Here is a 16,244-nt window from a genome sequence, read left to right on the forward strand (position 1 = left end):
TGCCGCTGCTTTTTGCCTGTGCCAGCTGAGCTGCTTCAGCTCTGTGACAGAAGGGTAGGTGACCATGACTTCCAGCCCTGAGCAGTGCCACCTGGCCTGCTTTTTATCCCAAATGCCCCATAGCAGCAGTGTCCTGGTGTTTGGGGTCTCCCTGCAGCCCTCCTGTGATGTGTCCCCCTGTGTACCAGCTGTGTAAAGCAGAAGTCTGTGGGACGGTGTTCATTAGCCTGAATTGGGCTAAGTTGCCCTTACATGCTGTGTTTCTGATTCTGTCTGGGGTCATGCTATGCCCCATTCCCTTTTTAACCCCGCAGGCCTTTGGCACAGTGTGGGAGCCCTGCTTAGGATCTGGCTTGCTGAAGTGCACAACTTGTTGGGGGCTTCTAGAGAGGTCTAAGTGCAGTGGCATGCTCCGGTGTGGGAGCTGAACCCATCTGGGTGGGTTGGGGGAAAACATCTGCTTTAAGAATTTTCCTTTCGGTGGTGGTCAGGAACACCCATGGGAATTCATTAGGTGGTTGCATTCATGTTTGGGGCAACTGCTTTATGTTAGGGATTCTGGTTTTCTGACCATAAGCCTGCTTATTTTATTTGTAAAATCAGAGCTCAAAGAAAAAAAAATAAATTGCAGGGAATGTTGAGAAACAAGCACAAAATAATGTGGGGCCAGGCTCATAGCCTGTGTTAGTCTTCCATCTGCAGGTCAAAATTATATTTCCAATTATATTTCCTACCTTCCTTCCCCCAGGCACATTTCAATATAAACTTCTAGTGTAAAGTATGCTACTTCAGCTTTAGAATCTTTTTGTCTTTGATTCCTTCCGTATTTTCTTTTCTCTTCAGATCACTTCAAGAAAAAGATGCTTCTCCCCTACTATACTGCCTGTTCTCCTCACCACCACCCCCAAAGAATTTTGTTTCAGTGTTGTTTTCTAAACGTCTGTGGTCGCTTTGGGCTTTGATGGAGTTCTTGCCCAGGATACATCCAGAGCATCTCACTGTTGCTGTCACCTGGAGCCCAGGTAAGTGACTCTTAGTAACTTGTCTGTGCAGAACAGGACAGGAAAGAAGCAAATGAGCCGGTGAGGGAATCTGTTCCCGTGTTCTCACTGCAATTTCAGTCTTTTTGGGGTGTTTGGGTGTGGAGGGGGGGGACTTTCTTGTTGCATCTGTAAAAGATTATGCTGGATTCACTGGGAAAAAGTGATGAGAGGAAATATGTTCAGAACACATCTAGAAACTACTTTTGTGTGGAAGCAGCTGTCAGAGTAGACAGAGGAAATGGAAAGAAAACAGGCTTCAGTTGGTCTTCCTTGCAGTCCCATCCCAAAGTTGTTCTTAGAAAAAGTCTCTGTTCCTGAAGTGACTTGCAATCGGTGGCTGAAAAGATGTCCCAGAATCTTTCTACAAGTGAGAAAAGAACAGTGTGTAATATTTCCTTGTCCACTGCAACAGCTAAAATACAAATCTTTACCACATTTTAGCAGCATAAGGGTCCTGGCTGTTGGTGGTCCCTACTAGCCTGGTAGCATGCCTGTGGGTCCTGTAGTTACGTGACTAAAATTCATATTTCATGGCTCTCCCTGAAGAAAGCATCAGGATGCCTGAGTGTGTTCCTTCCTTATCCCGCGATGATGCAAATTCCAAGCCTTTGCAGTTGCTCCAGCTGCCTGCGGACTGCCTGGCGCCCTGCCTGAGGACTTGCTGGCCCACCTCCTGCCAGAGTGGAAGTGGCTCCTCCTGGGGGCTCTGCTGGTAGGGTAGGGTTTGTAACCTCACCTACAGCTCATCTCCGGTCAGCAGGTGCCAGCTTGGGCAGAGTAGATGCAGACTCGCACGTGGCCTTTCCAAAACGGTGCTTTGGCATCTACCCCTCCTGTCAGGGTCAGGCTGACCTCAGACAGCGGCCTCCCTGCTGTGGAGCAGATGGGCTTGGCGTGGTAACCCCGTAACAATAATGCAAGGCTTGCTTGTTCTGGTTTTGCTACTGTGTGCTGGATGTGAGGGAGTGCTGCGAGCAAGGATAACTTGTCCTTCGGGGCCTCCTGAGACAGAAAAGGGGATTTGGGAAGCTGCATGTGGAAGTGCCTCACAGAGGTCTGTGTATTTGGGGGGGGTATCACAGAAAACTGCCGAGATGAAGCACTTGGGTGGTGGGAGAACATTCACCTGCTGAAAATCACCCCGGGGATGTCTCGGGGCTTTAGGAGAACTGCACTACAAAATTTTGTAGTTAAGGGATGGGATCAAGGTTGTATTCATCCCTCCATCTATGTTTTTTTTTTTTTTTTCATTTTTGTATTGGCTCCTTTGTGCTCAAGCTTCAGACAGTACGTGGTAACATCACAAAGCTTCCCATCTGCATTGATCAGCCTCTCTTACACATTATTTATTAAGCATCATGGATAAAGTTACTACATAATTAGGCTTGGAGTCCAAAGTGTACAAAGAAAGATATGAAAGATCAAAACCAGAGATGTCCTTTTCTTCCTTAAAAATTACAATAAAGAATATCGGACATTGTTTTCTGTGCATAAATACTGTGTATAAAACAGTGATAATTCTAGAAAAATTCTATTCTTTAATACTAGAGTTCTGGCTCACTGTATTTGATCTCAGTAAAAACCTCAAAATTATGTGAAGAGACTGAAAATTGTAATGCCATTCTGAAGCTGAAAAGAGTTGCTTTTGGAAGGTAAAGCAAGTATTGTATCTTGGCTTTGTGATGACAAAATTTTTCACTTTAGAAAGACATCCAGAAGGGGGAAAACTATATTTTATTCTGTTAGTTCGTTCTTTCCGAGTACACTGTAAGCATGATTGCAGATAGCATTGATTATTTTGTTTTAGCAGCTTCTGTAAAGAGATCAAAGCTTGAGTATCGGTCAGAGAAGCTGAGTGAAGCTAGTTGATTATATTGATAGTATATCTGGGGCAAACCCCGCCATATCCTGCCCCCATTTATTGGGGCCAGATGGTAAGCTGAGAATTTGGTTTTAAAAAACAATCCTGTCTCTGTGCACACACAGTGGTGGGCTTTGAGCAGTGATTATCATCCAGAAAAGAGACCTCAGAGATGTAGTAGGTGGTTCTGCTGCTCAGCAGAAAGTCAGTTCTTATTAGGAAGGGAAAAGAGAACAAATCTGAGAGCGGTGTTATGTGTGTCGGCGGCTCACCTGCTTCTGAAATACCGCATTTACTTCTCATCTCAAAATGCATGGCAGAACTAGAAGAGAGGTGCAAATTACAGAACTGAGCAGGCCAAAAATAAGCTGTGTGGAATGGCTTTATGTACACAGAGTAAGTAGCTGTGCTTAGGGCTGTTCAGACTGGAAGAGACATCTCAAGAGGGGTCTAGGAGATGTCTGTGGGCTTTGAACAGTGTTGCAGACCTAATGGGGAAAGGTGGCAGGCTGGCTTTCAAAGCTGACAGACGTCAGCTGAAATGACGGGGCAGCCTTCCAAGGTGAAGATTATTCACGTTGTTAAGCCGTGGCAGGTTGTTCAGTAAAAAGATACCTCTGTGCCCATGCACAGGAGGTCCTGAGCCACGGAGTTAGGGGGTATTGCTGTGTGCCTTCACTGTCCTGTTCCCTGAGCATCTGGCGTGGAAGCTGCTCTGGGAGAGTTTCGGTATGCCTGATGCTGTGTGCTTGTATTTTGCTTTACGTGTTAGAGCAGGTAATAGCCTGAGGGCCCTGTAACGTCTCCGTGCCAGCAGCAGCCGCCTCTCAGTCCAGCTACAACACATCCCTCATCGCAGTGTGGGCAGCTGCTACCTGCGGTGCCGTGGCTATGCCCTGCTCTTCGGGGGCTCAGCCACTAGGTGCCCCTGTCCCCCAAGCAGGAAACCGGAGGAGACTTTGCAGCAGGAAAGCAGCTGCTTCGTGTGGCTGTTTTCGCAGTGAGCAACGAGTGGAGATGAGTGGTTCTGTGCATCGAGCCACGGCTCTTCGGAGATCGCAGGTTGTGATGCTCCGGGACATTTTGTCGTTTGTCATTTCCACCTCTCTGAGGCATCAGCCTGCAGCGCACCCTTCGGCTGCGGTGGGAACCCATCCTTTCTTGGTTAAGGAGAGAGTTTGGAGAGCAGACCTGGGTGAGAAGAGATCAGGAAGGGCTACGTGTGGGCAGAAGCAAGGAGAAGCAGGCAGAAAGCTGCCAAGAGCTGGATTGAGCTCTCTGTTTTGGTGGTGAGGTCAAAGCCAAATACATCTGGAAGGCAGTGAGTCTTGCTGTGGCTTTAATCAACTCTGCTCCCCGGACAGAACTGACATCACATCAGATTTATTTTGCTTTGCTGTAATGACTCACACGGTTCTGCATCAGGCACTTGCATCTTCAGTGATGTCTTCAAAGTTCAGTGTCAGGATTGGGTGTGATCACCGATGAAAACATGGTGTGGATATGGCTCACTGCTTAGCCTGACTCTGTATTTGACATCTGTCTGTACCCGTGCTCACCTTTGCACGTCTGGAGGGTGAGCAGTGCACGAGCATGACTATTGTCTTGTTTGCTTAGCTGTATGGACAGTTTAGGGTGGCAGTGACCAGGGTCTTCACGACATTGAGCAATAAAATTAAGCTTGGCAGGTGACCTAAGGTCTCTGAGTAGTGCTAAAAGCCCCTGGTGTTTCATTTGGTGCACTATGAAGGTACCTGATACCTTATACCTTGTAAAATAGTGCATTGCTCACAGTGTGCAAAGAATTTGGGAGTCATGTTTTTAATGAACCTTCAATATGGAGTGCCTGCCTCCCGGGACACCCTGGCAATGTTGCAGGGCCCTCTCTGATGCAGCAATTCTTCGGCACCCGTGCCAGTATCTTGATGTTCATTCTCCACAGCCACCACTAGGGCAGTAGGTTTGCCTGGACGTGTCCTGATCAGTAAATTTGTGCTCTGCTGGGGTTGTGTCCAGGGAAGGAGCTGCCCCTGACCAAAGCACTGCTGAAATGCCAGCATGACTGTGACGTGACCTTGGAGAACGTGGCCATACCTCAGCTGTGCTGTAACCCCGTGTGGTTTTTTCTCCTCACGACAAGCAAGCTGCTGGGCTGAGGCTTTCAGGGGCCTGGTCCTGGCTGGCACGCGGCCATCCCAGCTGCCTGCAGCTCGGCCCCGAGCCGTGCTGCCTGTGCCAGGGTGCAGCACCAGCGGGACATCTGCTGATGGGTCACTGCCTGGAACACAGGGACAGGGATTACTCTGTGCTGGAGAGCTGCTTGCTGCTCGTCTTTTATGTATTTTGCTATGTTTTTGTATTCCGACAGGCTTTTCAAAGCTAAGCTTTTAAGGATTGAAAATATTTGGCAGCTCATAACATTGCTTGAAGCAAAGGGGCAGTTTCCTTGCAAAGTTTCCATCCTCATGGCTTTCAACCTGACACAAGTAATGTTTCATCTCAGTTCACTTGCTTGTGGCCTCTTCTTACGATGGAGATGAATCGAAATGAACTGCTTGTGGTGTAGGTGGACATGTAGTAATGAAGATATTTCTCCTTTAGGATTTCTGCATCCCTCCCAAGGTGTTTTCAAATCAGCAAGCTAACAAGAAACCTGGTGCATATGGACGTACTCTTCCCAAAGAAGGCTCCTGGATTCAGGGGGCAGCAGAGCTCAGATTTTGGACCCTTAAAATGTGAGCCCGTCTGCAGGTTATCGTTCGTTCACTTGACTAGGTTGGTTGATATCATTTCCTTTTGGAATGAGGAAGGTACAGCGACGTGGTCCTTTGCTGGCAGGCTTGGAGCAATCTGATGGAATCATCCCATGCGTGTTATTTTAGGCACATATAGGGCGGGAAAAGGGAGTGTGCAACACCACAGCAATTCCAGTGTGGTGGGTCTGAAAGCTGATGACTGTCACAACGTGAAGAATTTCTCAGTCCTTAGTTTTCTTGGGTGATTTTTAGTTGTTATTTATTTGCCCGTTGGAGAAGCCTAAAATAAAAGTTGCATTGTGACATTTCTGGGGGGATGCAAGCGAGGAAAGCGGGAAATTCATCTCACTTCCCCTCCTGGCCATCTGTGAAATGGGGGAGAATATCTGTTAGCTGACTGGCAGGATGGATGAAGATGTTGTTAGGGACCTTTACTGGGGATCTCTGTGGCTAATGTTAGTAAAATGGATGTGACCCCTACTGAAGGAATGTAGTTTGAGGTTTAGCACATCTTTAGCTGCATCTTATGTATCCCATTTCCCTAGAAAACGCAGAACTAGCTGCAGAAGGCAGTCTGAATGGGCTGAAGTAGAGGTATATTCACAGCTGATGCTGGGCTGGATGCTCAAGCACAACTCTTCATGCTTCTTCTGAAATCCTTGGGATTTTTTTTTCCCTCTGGGTTCTTGCTACTGAAGCAGCAGCCCTCCCCGCTTCTCCCACCCAGTTACTGCATCTTCTTGTGCCTACGAAATCTCCGTGTGTCTGTTGTAGGAAACTCATGGAGGGATGACTGTGGTAAACACAAAACTAGAAGCATTTGGGGTGTACCAGCACTGCTGTTCTACTTGCTGAATCACACAGGTAAGTGTGTTAGGGGCAGAGCTCTGATGAAAAGTGTGTTTTGCCAGGACAAGGTGTTGTGGCAAGGATCAGGAGAGGAGCAGGGCTGGGGCAAAGCCAGGAACTGGGATGAGCGGAGTTGCTAAGCTTCATGCAGATCAGCAGAGGAAAAAGTTTGGGTCTTTTCCAAGGTCATTCTGAGCCTGGCTTGAGACCAATTTCTTCTGTTTTTGATGCTGGAAATCAGACCCATGCTGCCCGAAACAAGCTTCCAGATTCTTCAAAGCATGCTCCTGGGGGTGCTACAGCTGCCGGGGGGTTGTGAGAGGTGGAAGAGAAGGATAGAGAGGATTGGGTTGACTGGAAAAGTTAAATGTGATTGCAGGAGTGTGTCACTGGCTGACTCCCTGACTGGAACAGGAAAGAGCTAACACTCATGTAAAGCACTCCTGCAGCTGGTGTTCCTGATGACATTGTTACCCACACTGCCTAGTGCCTGTTGCAGTCTTTCCCCCGTGTCCTTTCTAAATATTGTGTGCTTAGTTCAGATGCTGATTTCTGTTCCCTGGACTTGTTGCTCGCAGGCAATTTGCTATTCAAGTGCTCCCACTTCTGAGGGATCCACATTTTTCAGCCTTCATTTCCTTCCTTTATTTCCCAGAAATCACAAACTGAGGCTCTTCCTAACCGTGTAGCCTGTGTAAGCCAGTCCTGATCTTTGCTGAGGTCTCACAAGCACACACTGTCGTTGAGACCTCTGGGGTTGGACTAACGAGATGAAAACTTTCTGCGTACATTTAGCTCTTGTGGATTTTGTCACCTTACTGCATTGGATGTGGTAGCTGATGATTGCTTTGGCTATAATGGGTTGTAGCATGGTGGAATCCATAGGAAGTGGAAATAAATTAATGAAATCGATTTTATTTATGGCAGTAGATAAACATGAAAATCTGAGTATTTAGATGACTTAAATCAATACAGGAAAGTGAATGTGCTACTTTGGTTCTGCTTTCCTTTACAATTTGATTGCTTATTTGCTAATATCTGCTAGTGGTTTAATTGCACCAGTTCGTGAAGTTAACTAGCTGAACACTTGACTCCTGTGTTCAGAGCTCTCAACTGAAGTAGGCATGGACCAGCAGTTTCAGTCAGTGTGAATTTGATATATTCACACCACAGCTTTGACTCTCACGAGGTGGAACGAATCCCAGACTTCTTTAGCTTTTGGTTTTTTCCTGCTAGTACCGTACCGTGTTGATACTGTCGGGAGTGGCTGTGTAAGGAGTTCAGGTGGCTGTTGGGGGAGCATTCACAGGTGGGCCTCTTCGATGTCTCCAGCTCTGTGGAAGGAGTTGCTGTGCTCTTGTGTGGGGAGCTCTGTGTGCTCGGAGGGAGAAGAGGCACTGTGCTGCTTCAGCCTTATGAGTTGGGACTGGCGTTTCCTGGTTTTGCTCTGTGATCATCTGCTTTGTCTGTCCTGAAGGTGAACGCGACGACGTGGTTGAGTATTTCAGATCCTGCCTGCCTCAAATGAACAAAGACCTAGGACCCTGCTGCCTTTGGGTATAAAAGGGGTTTCTTCCCATGGGGTGGTTAATTTAAATCCTGCTGAACATTTCTTAGTGCCAGAGTGAAAGGAGTGACAAGGACGCCCCAGTGTCTCTTGTCCCCATGGATGATGATGCCATTACACAATTCATTCCCTTACCCTTAAAATTTCTTCATTATTATAAAGATATATTAAAGATATATTAAAAAAGAATAAATTATTATAAAGATATTAGCTGAATAGACAGAATTGGGGTTCTTGGGTTAAAGTCCTGAAAGCTTGCTTGAGAGCATCAGTTATTTTTTCAAACTTCTTTGCTCTTCTGCTCTTAAAAAACATTTTCCAGTTTGTCAAAATCGTGTTCCTTCTCTGCTAAATGGCATTATAGATCCGTATCGCCTAAGTTTGCTGTCCTGTTTAAAGAGAGCCAACCTCGAGCAAATGTATCTGCTTAGTGCTTATCTATCTGTAAGTTGAAGCAAATGCTTCTATGCATAGCCCTGTGTGCAGCATTTGAAGCTTTTTATCCATTTTTTCCTCCCCCAGGGTAACCATAGGAAGGGGGAGGGAGTAGAAACAAGAAGAATTAAAAAAAAATCAGTCAAACAAACAAACAAAAAAAAAAAAAAAAAGAATTTTGCAAATCCTTCCAGTCTGGGGCACCAGGCATGAAGCAACAAGGCAAGTGCTGATTGATCAGGGATGCTGTATATATGGTGAGAGGCCAAGGCCACGTTAAATAACACCTATGAAATGTTAACTTCTGCTCCTACCAAACCCAGGAACATCCAGCACTGCCTGGATGCTAAAGGGGGTAAAAGGGAGGAAAAAAAAAAAAAAAAAGATATGAAACTAGGCCGGAGAGATGATGTGTATTTCCTTTTCAAAGAGTAACTATTTCTAAAAGGGAAGATTAAATGACTCTTAAGCCGTTCAACTTTGGGAAGAAACTTTTTGTGGAGAGCTTTCTGTACCTTCTCACATGACATTTGTTGCAGTAAAAGAAATGTGAAAACCTATTAATAGCAGAGTATTTCCTGCTTAGGATGAGTTAGATTAAATAAGGCTGGGAGACAGAACTGTTACCCAAATATTCAAGGTATTAGCCCAGCCATAGTGACTGGACACGTGTTCCACTGTTTCAGTGGAGCTGATGTTTTCCTGAGCCTAGCTTTATGCCCGGCCTGTCAATATGAGCTGGGACCAGCAAGCATGTTGTTTTGGGAGTGGTTTTGTTTTTGTTTTAGCATAGGGACTAGGTAGCAATATAACTGTCCTAGCAGTAGCAGTACTCATGAATTGGATTTCAGAGCTGGTCACGAAGCCCTGTTGTTCCAGGAAACGTGTCCGTCTGTGACCTTCTGATCTGGTGCTTCTCTCTTCTGATGGATGCTTGCTTGCTCTTCTCAATTCCTGGCTTCCCTCTTGGGTCCTCCAGAGTCCTGAGGTCCCAGCCCCAGGAGCTAGTGAAGGGCCTTGCCAACATCCTCTGTAGGTGTCCACCGTGAGGTAGTACTGAGCGGTCTGTCCCACATCAAAACGTCCATGAAAACAATTTGGTCAGAAAAGTTTTGCTTTCAGTGAAGTTCTATTTAATCGGGGAAAAACGATTATCAAGTCAAAAAAAAAAAAAAAAAAAAAAAAAAAAAAAAACCAACACAAAACTGTCCCGTGTTGTCCCACAGCGTGTGCTGGTGTGAATGCAAGTACAAAATTTTGAGTGCATAAATTAGCAGCTAAGGGACTGTTTACATTGTGGCCTTTATTCTAGATAAAAATCTATTTATTTACAGTCTAATCAAGGGCATGGCAGTTTTGTTTTCCTTTCCTGGAGCAAACACCGGGGTATGATAACCTATCAAATATTCACCTCTGATGGGACAGCCACAGAAGGCAGCGAGCGTAGCACGGATCTTGAGCAAATGTAGCTAATCTTGCGTTGTAAGGTCATGTTATTTTTAAACTGGGTGAAGAATGAGTAGTGCAGGGGAGACGGTGTTTGTGCAGCCCTTTTGATTTGTTCCTATTTCTTAAAGCCAGTTTGGCCTTTTTAGTGATCCGTGGGAACAAGCCGGTGGAGTGGCTGAGTCTCTGTAACCACAAGGGAAAAGGGATGACTCCGAATCCTAGCCCTCATCTGTAAAAAATGTCTTTTTACAAAATGTCAAGGAAGGACAAATCTTGTGGGCTCCAAACATCATCCAGTAAGTTGAGTTCAGCTCTGGACTGAAGTCAGATGCTGCAGGACTCCTGTCTGGGTGGCTGTAGGGCTCCTGGGGCTGGGCTCCCTTAGTTGTATTGCCATGAAAATAAGAGTTGTGTTTGAGGTGTGGTGCTCAGCCGGGCGCTGGGAGCAAACTGAACTTTGTATGGTCATTATTACCTTCTCTTCTGGATGCCCTCACTTTTAGCAAAGTAAGGGTTTTCTGAAGCTGGCCTTTTGGAATAATTTCAGACGCTCTAAGGGTTTTCTTTATTTTTTTTCCAAGTCAGCTGATCTAAAAGGAGCTGCTAATCCCAGTGGCAATGGAATTCGACCCATTTTCAAGACTTTGATTCTTTTTCTCTTGCTGAAGATAAGAGCCTTATCTTCTGAGTTTGGGTGAGGCATAGACTCCATATTCCAGACAGCAGATCAGCACGCCCTGAGATACTCAAGCCTGAAAGAAAAGTTCAATCTCCTTGAAAATGGATTTTCTCTAACCTGAGAATAGATATAACAGTCTTGTTGTCGAGCATTATATAAACCTTCCCGGTCAGAAGCTGTCTGGATCACAGCTTGTATGCAAAATTTGGAAAAGAAGAGAGGTGCCATGGTGGGTGCAGTTAACAAGAAATTTACCCTTTATTGTTTTGTAAAAGCTGTCTCTTTATGTGATTTTGGTTTGAGATTTTCAATTATTTTGTCACAGTTTTGTTTTTCCTTTTACAAAGTCAGAAGTCTTTGTTGTTGTTTAAAAGCATCACGTAAGATGTTAAGTGAAAGTGTCACAGGGCCCTGGTGATCAATGACTGTGTCCTGAATCCCTTTCCTATTTGCAGCTGCCCCTGGATACTTTGGTTATTTGGAGGCACGTTTCCTTCATGTTGTGAAACCGTGCATTGGCCATGAGAGTACGTTTCCAGAGCTGTTTACCTTGCAGACCTAGGTTACTACCCGCTGCCAGCTAGGCCAAACCAGTGTTTTTGAAGAGAAGTGGAACTGCATTCCAGGTTGGTTCTGATGCTTTTTGACACGTCAGTTTAAATAAAAATAAAAATAAAAATCTTCATTGATTTCTTAACTTGCTTTTTTGGTTTCTATTTTGTAAACAAAAAATGGAAGGAAAAATTTAATTTAAAAGGAAAATTATGTTTCTCCATTAGAAAAGAAAAGAAGTTCAGCAGAAGTTCAAGTAACTGCTTGTCCAAAATCTGATTTTAATGAAATGTGACAGTTCCCTTTTAAACATTTGTTGTTGTTGCTCTGTTTCTTTGGGTTCCCAAACTTTCAGTCAGAACAAGAAATATGGTTTGAGTTACAGTTGCTGTGTTTTCCATCCAAAAGTATGAAGGTATCCCTGTTTTCCTCAGACTAAGGCATCTGAGGCAAAGACCTATGAGGAAAAACAAGCTGAATTTTGCACTGGATCTCAAACACTTGCCAACCTGAGCTTCGTGCATCTTATTGAGAGAATAATTGCACGTTGTGTTTTCCATTAATGTAAGTTGTCTCAAGGCTCGGCTCTGTAAGTTCTCCTTCACTCAGACACGCATGTTGTTGTCAGTGAGAACTGCAGGATTGGGATTTAGGAATAAGATTTCTTTGTGCTATTAAAACTGGATTTTGCGCTCTTTCATATTGAGTATTCCCTTCTGCATTGAGCTGTTATGCTTCAGTAGGATTCCTGCCATTTCTCGTGCAAGGTCTGCTCAGCAGAGACGGGTGGTCGGAATCTGTCCTTGCAGGGAAAAGCATAAAATAAAAGGAATATGAAAACAAGGGGAAAAGGTGGGAGTCAGTTCTGCTGGTGAACTTGTACAAGCCAGTTACAGCTGTCAATAAAAGCTTTACATCTTTGTCTTTGGAAGCAGGTAAACTGCCCTTTTGTTCTCTCCATATTTAGCTGTCTTTCGCTAGTAAATACAGGTGATAGGAAATAAATGAGAGTAAAGGTATAAAAAGGCAAACAAAAATTAAACACCTGATCATGTAACTGATCTGAACTTGCTATCGTTATGATGGCTAGGAGTAAGATTTTTCCAGATGGTTCTCCCTAACAATTTTTACTCAACCATGTTATTTAGTAGCTGCTTTTCTTCAACAGGAGGGCCTTTCTCAGAGACACTCAACTGAAAAGAGCAGAACAGATTTTTTGAAACTCTCACGAAGTAAAACACTTGTTGTGAGGAAACAATGAAGTGGACTTGTGGAGGACTGCAGAGGGTGGTGCCCTGATGCATTTTAATCTGGTGGGTGAAAAGCTGTGTTTAAAAGTTTACGGTTAAATGCTGCTGTGCTTACAAAGTCGTACATGACTTTAAAGACTAGACCTGGTGAAGGCAGCATGCTTATTCGTAAAGTAAGACATCAGCTGCCCTGTCAGGCTGATGTGTTATTGATTAACAGATCAGAGGGATCACAGAAATTTTTGAGGAATAACAGAAATGTGCTGTAAAGCACCAAGGCCATCACTATGCAGGCAAAGTCCAGAAAAAAGAAAAAGCAACATCTCATTTGTTCATTTTTACTTTGTGTCGTGTTCCTGTAAGTGGGAAGTATCTGGGGAAACTGAATACCTGCAGACAGGGAGGGAGACTTTTCCTCTGACTCACAGGACCATTTAGTTGGGACAGACCTCTAATATCATCTAGTCCAACCATGAAGTGTGCTCAAGGGAAAGAAGCTTTCAATGCCCATAAAAAATAAAATAAAATGTGGTGGTCCGGAGGGTCCCATCAAGTAGCTGGGAGAAGGTTATTCGTGCAGAGAAACCGCAGAAGGAAGCAGAGAGCAAAAATCCAGGTCTCGGGCTGAAAGGACTAGGGAGAGGACAGGGCAGTTTGCAGCAGCACAACAACAGAATGGGGTAGCTGGAAAACAACCCGCAAGCAAGAGTGCAGCTGGAAGGACATGGTGGGAAGCCAGGTGTAGGGGCAGTCCCTTTTTAATTCCTGTTCTCGATTTCCTTAATGCCTGGAATTGTTTCCAACTAAAAAATATAAATCATCATGGTTTCTGTAAATTCCTGTTTGTTTTTTTTTAATCAATTTAGAGTTAATTTGGTTGTCTTTAGGAAGCTCAGGGAAGAGTAAAGTTTCAAGAGAGTCCTAGGTTATTTGGGCTGTTGTTGCATCCACTCTCTGCTCTGCTGAAACTGGAATAGTGCAAGGAAGGCTCACACTTTACCCAAATGCAGTCAGGTCAATGGTAGGATAATAAGTAAAAGAAAGGTCAACAATCAGCAATGTTTGGCTTTTTGGATAACTGTCATTCTCTCCATCTCTGAGGAACAAGCAGGTGGAATTTTAATAAGCTTTGTTTGGCTTGTTACTAAGTTAGGCAAGCGAAGGCAATGGTTATCAATTTTTTATGCCACATGAAGGCACTCTGAAACAATAAGAGAGCACACAGGCTTCAGTGTGTGCTGGTTGCTCAAGATGCCACTGAAATGGAAGAGGAATTGCTACAGCCAGACTTTCATCTCTCTTTTTAATCTGTGTGTATTAACTTCTGTCGAAGGACCAGTTGTCAGGAGCTGTCGGGTCCTAGGTGTTGCAGAGGCCTGATGCTTCCACAAAACTTGAATCACCATGTGCTAGTTCTAGCCAGTCATTCTGTGCAGGCAGAGGATATAGTTGGTATTTCTAGCTGTGCAGAGATCCTGAACGAGTATATAAAATCGTCAGCTTCTGCTAATGCAGGATTTTCGTCTAGAAAAAAAAGAGGATCTGGCAAGACTTGAATGTGCAATCATTTGAAATGTAACTTTTTTTTTTTTTTTAATTAATCTTCTATGCTGTGGTTGGAACTGTCCCAAAATTCTTTCTCACATCTACAAACCATTTTTACCTCTTCTATGAGGGCATAAGTTCTCTAATACCAAACTGATACTGAATGGCTGGACTTCAGGAAAAAGGAAAAACATCAGGTGAGTTGGGAAGGGTGAATCAGAATGCAGCTCCCAGATCTGAAGGTTTTCTTTTGATCTACTGTGAACTTCTGCCATTAAATTTTAAGATGATATTTTCCCCAGACCTCGTCTGAAAAAAAATAAAAATAAAAAAAAAACCTACATGGGGGAGAAACATTCTGGCTGTGGCTTAAATAACAGAAGTCAGGAGAGCCAAGGGGTAGGGCTTGTACTCGATTCTTATTCCTTTCAGCTTCTCTTCATACACTCAGGTGAAGATCAGCCCTAGTTTTTGAAATTCTTGGCTTGTGGCACTTTGCATCACAATTACTGTGGTTTTTAAACATTGTGGGTTGTGCTTGAAATGCCTCATTTGATCTGAGATCGACTGAGAGCAGCAGATCTGCAAGTGTGACTGAGCACGCTTTCTCTCCTGCAGCAGTCCAAGAGGAACAGGTGACAAGGGATGTCTGGATGCTCTTAGTTCGTTTGTAAGGGAACAAGATCATTTTAGGTTAGTTCCCCCCTCTGCTATACCAAAAATAAAAAGTTGTGGTTTCTGAGGTAACGGGTTTGATAGAGCTGTCAGCAGTATGTTGTGGGGGAAAAAAATGTTACCCATCTTAAACTTAGTGTTGCATCCACTGCACCGATCTTGTTTGATAAACACCTGATAAGAAAATGGATGGGAACGTTAGCATAATTCCCGTGCTTCTGTAACTTTTCCTCCAAGTTCCTTGGGAAGCAATTGGACCTTCCCTTGAAATGGAAGGCAGCATTTCCAAATCACTTTGAGGGCTTTTCTGCTAGCTGAGGGAAGGAGAGCATTTGTCTTGCTCCCTGTGGCAGCAGAGAATTTCAGTTTTGCTGCCACCTTCAACTACTCTGCTTTTCCCCTCACGATTTCTGGAGTGTGTTTTAGTCAGGGCAAGGCAGGGCGGTCAGAAATCAGACGTGGCCTGACAGATGGCTGGGGAGATTTTCAAAAGCATCTGAAGGACACTTGGAAAAAAACTCCCGTCTGATCTCAGCTGCAAGGAGGGAAGTCCAAGCAATTCCTGTGGGCTGCTTTTTCCACTGATCCCAATCCAGGGGAGATCTGTGCCACCGGAGCTCTGCTGAGTTGGAGGCAGTTACCTGGGACTTGCACTGGTGTGGAGCTGGGCCAGCGTGCCTACAAATGAGCTCTGGTCTCCTGTCTTTCAGTGAGAACAGAACGGGTTGGGGGTTTATTTATTTACTTACTTTACAGAGAACTTGGGAAGGACAGTCTTGTTATTGTGATGGCTGTAAAAGTTGACATGGATGTGTGGATGGATCTGTTACTGGGTTCTGCGAAGGCAGCTAGAAATTGCTAACCGTGGGTGGGGAGTGTGTGGTAATTGCTGGGCCAGGTACGGTCTGGAGAGTCTCAGCTTTTTTCCCCTTCTGTCACGGACTTGAAAAGTTGCTCAAAATTTAGGAATTCATAGAATTACCCTGCCTTCGTTTTCAGAGTCGTAATCCAAATTTGTCCTTTCAGCATTAGGAATCTCCATGCATTTGGAGAACTTCCTCTGAGTTCTTCCAGAAGAAAGCAGTGGGCTGTCCCTGCACATCGCTGTGGTGCTGGCTGTGCAGAAGTGTCTTGCTGCTCTTCTGCTCATGGGTTTGCTGCAAAGCACCACGCCGACGTGGAATAAAACAGTGATAAGCCACAGCAAGGGATGTCCCCTGATGGGCACAAAAATTACAGAGGGCAAGCTACTCCTGTTTCCCATTGCCAACATCTGCCAACGTGATGCCAGGCCTGATGTGATCTGCTGCTACTTCTGCTGCAGGGAGCGTTGCAAAATGGCAGGCTTGCAGCATTTCCCTCCGTGGAGGGCTGTTTAATTTGGCCTGGTGATACGTTCTTCCCTTTCCTTTACCAGACACTTCCTACTCCCCAGGAGATAAGCACGTGCAGCATGGAAGTCCTGCAGAGCTTGATGGCTTCTAGCAGAGCCTCCCAGCTGGGACAAGCAGCTTCAGGAGCTCCCTTTTTTTGGGGTGCCACCTAAGCAGGACCTCAAATACTGTCTGAGCACTTCTTTTCTG

This window comes from Netta rufina (genome assembly GCF_964035555.1).
Source record: "Netta rufina genome assembly, chromosome: 6".
NCBI lineage: Eukaryota > Metazoa > Chordata > Aves > Anseriformes > Anatidae > Netta > Netta rufina.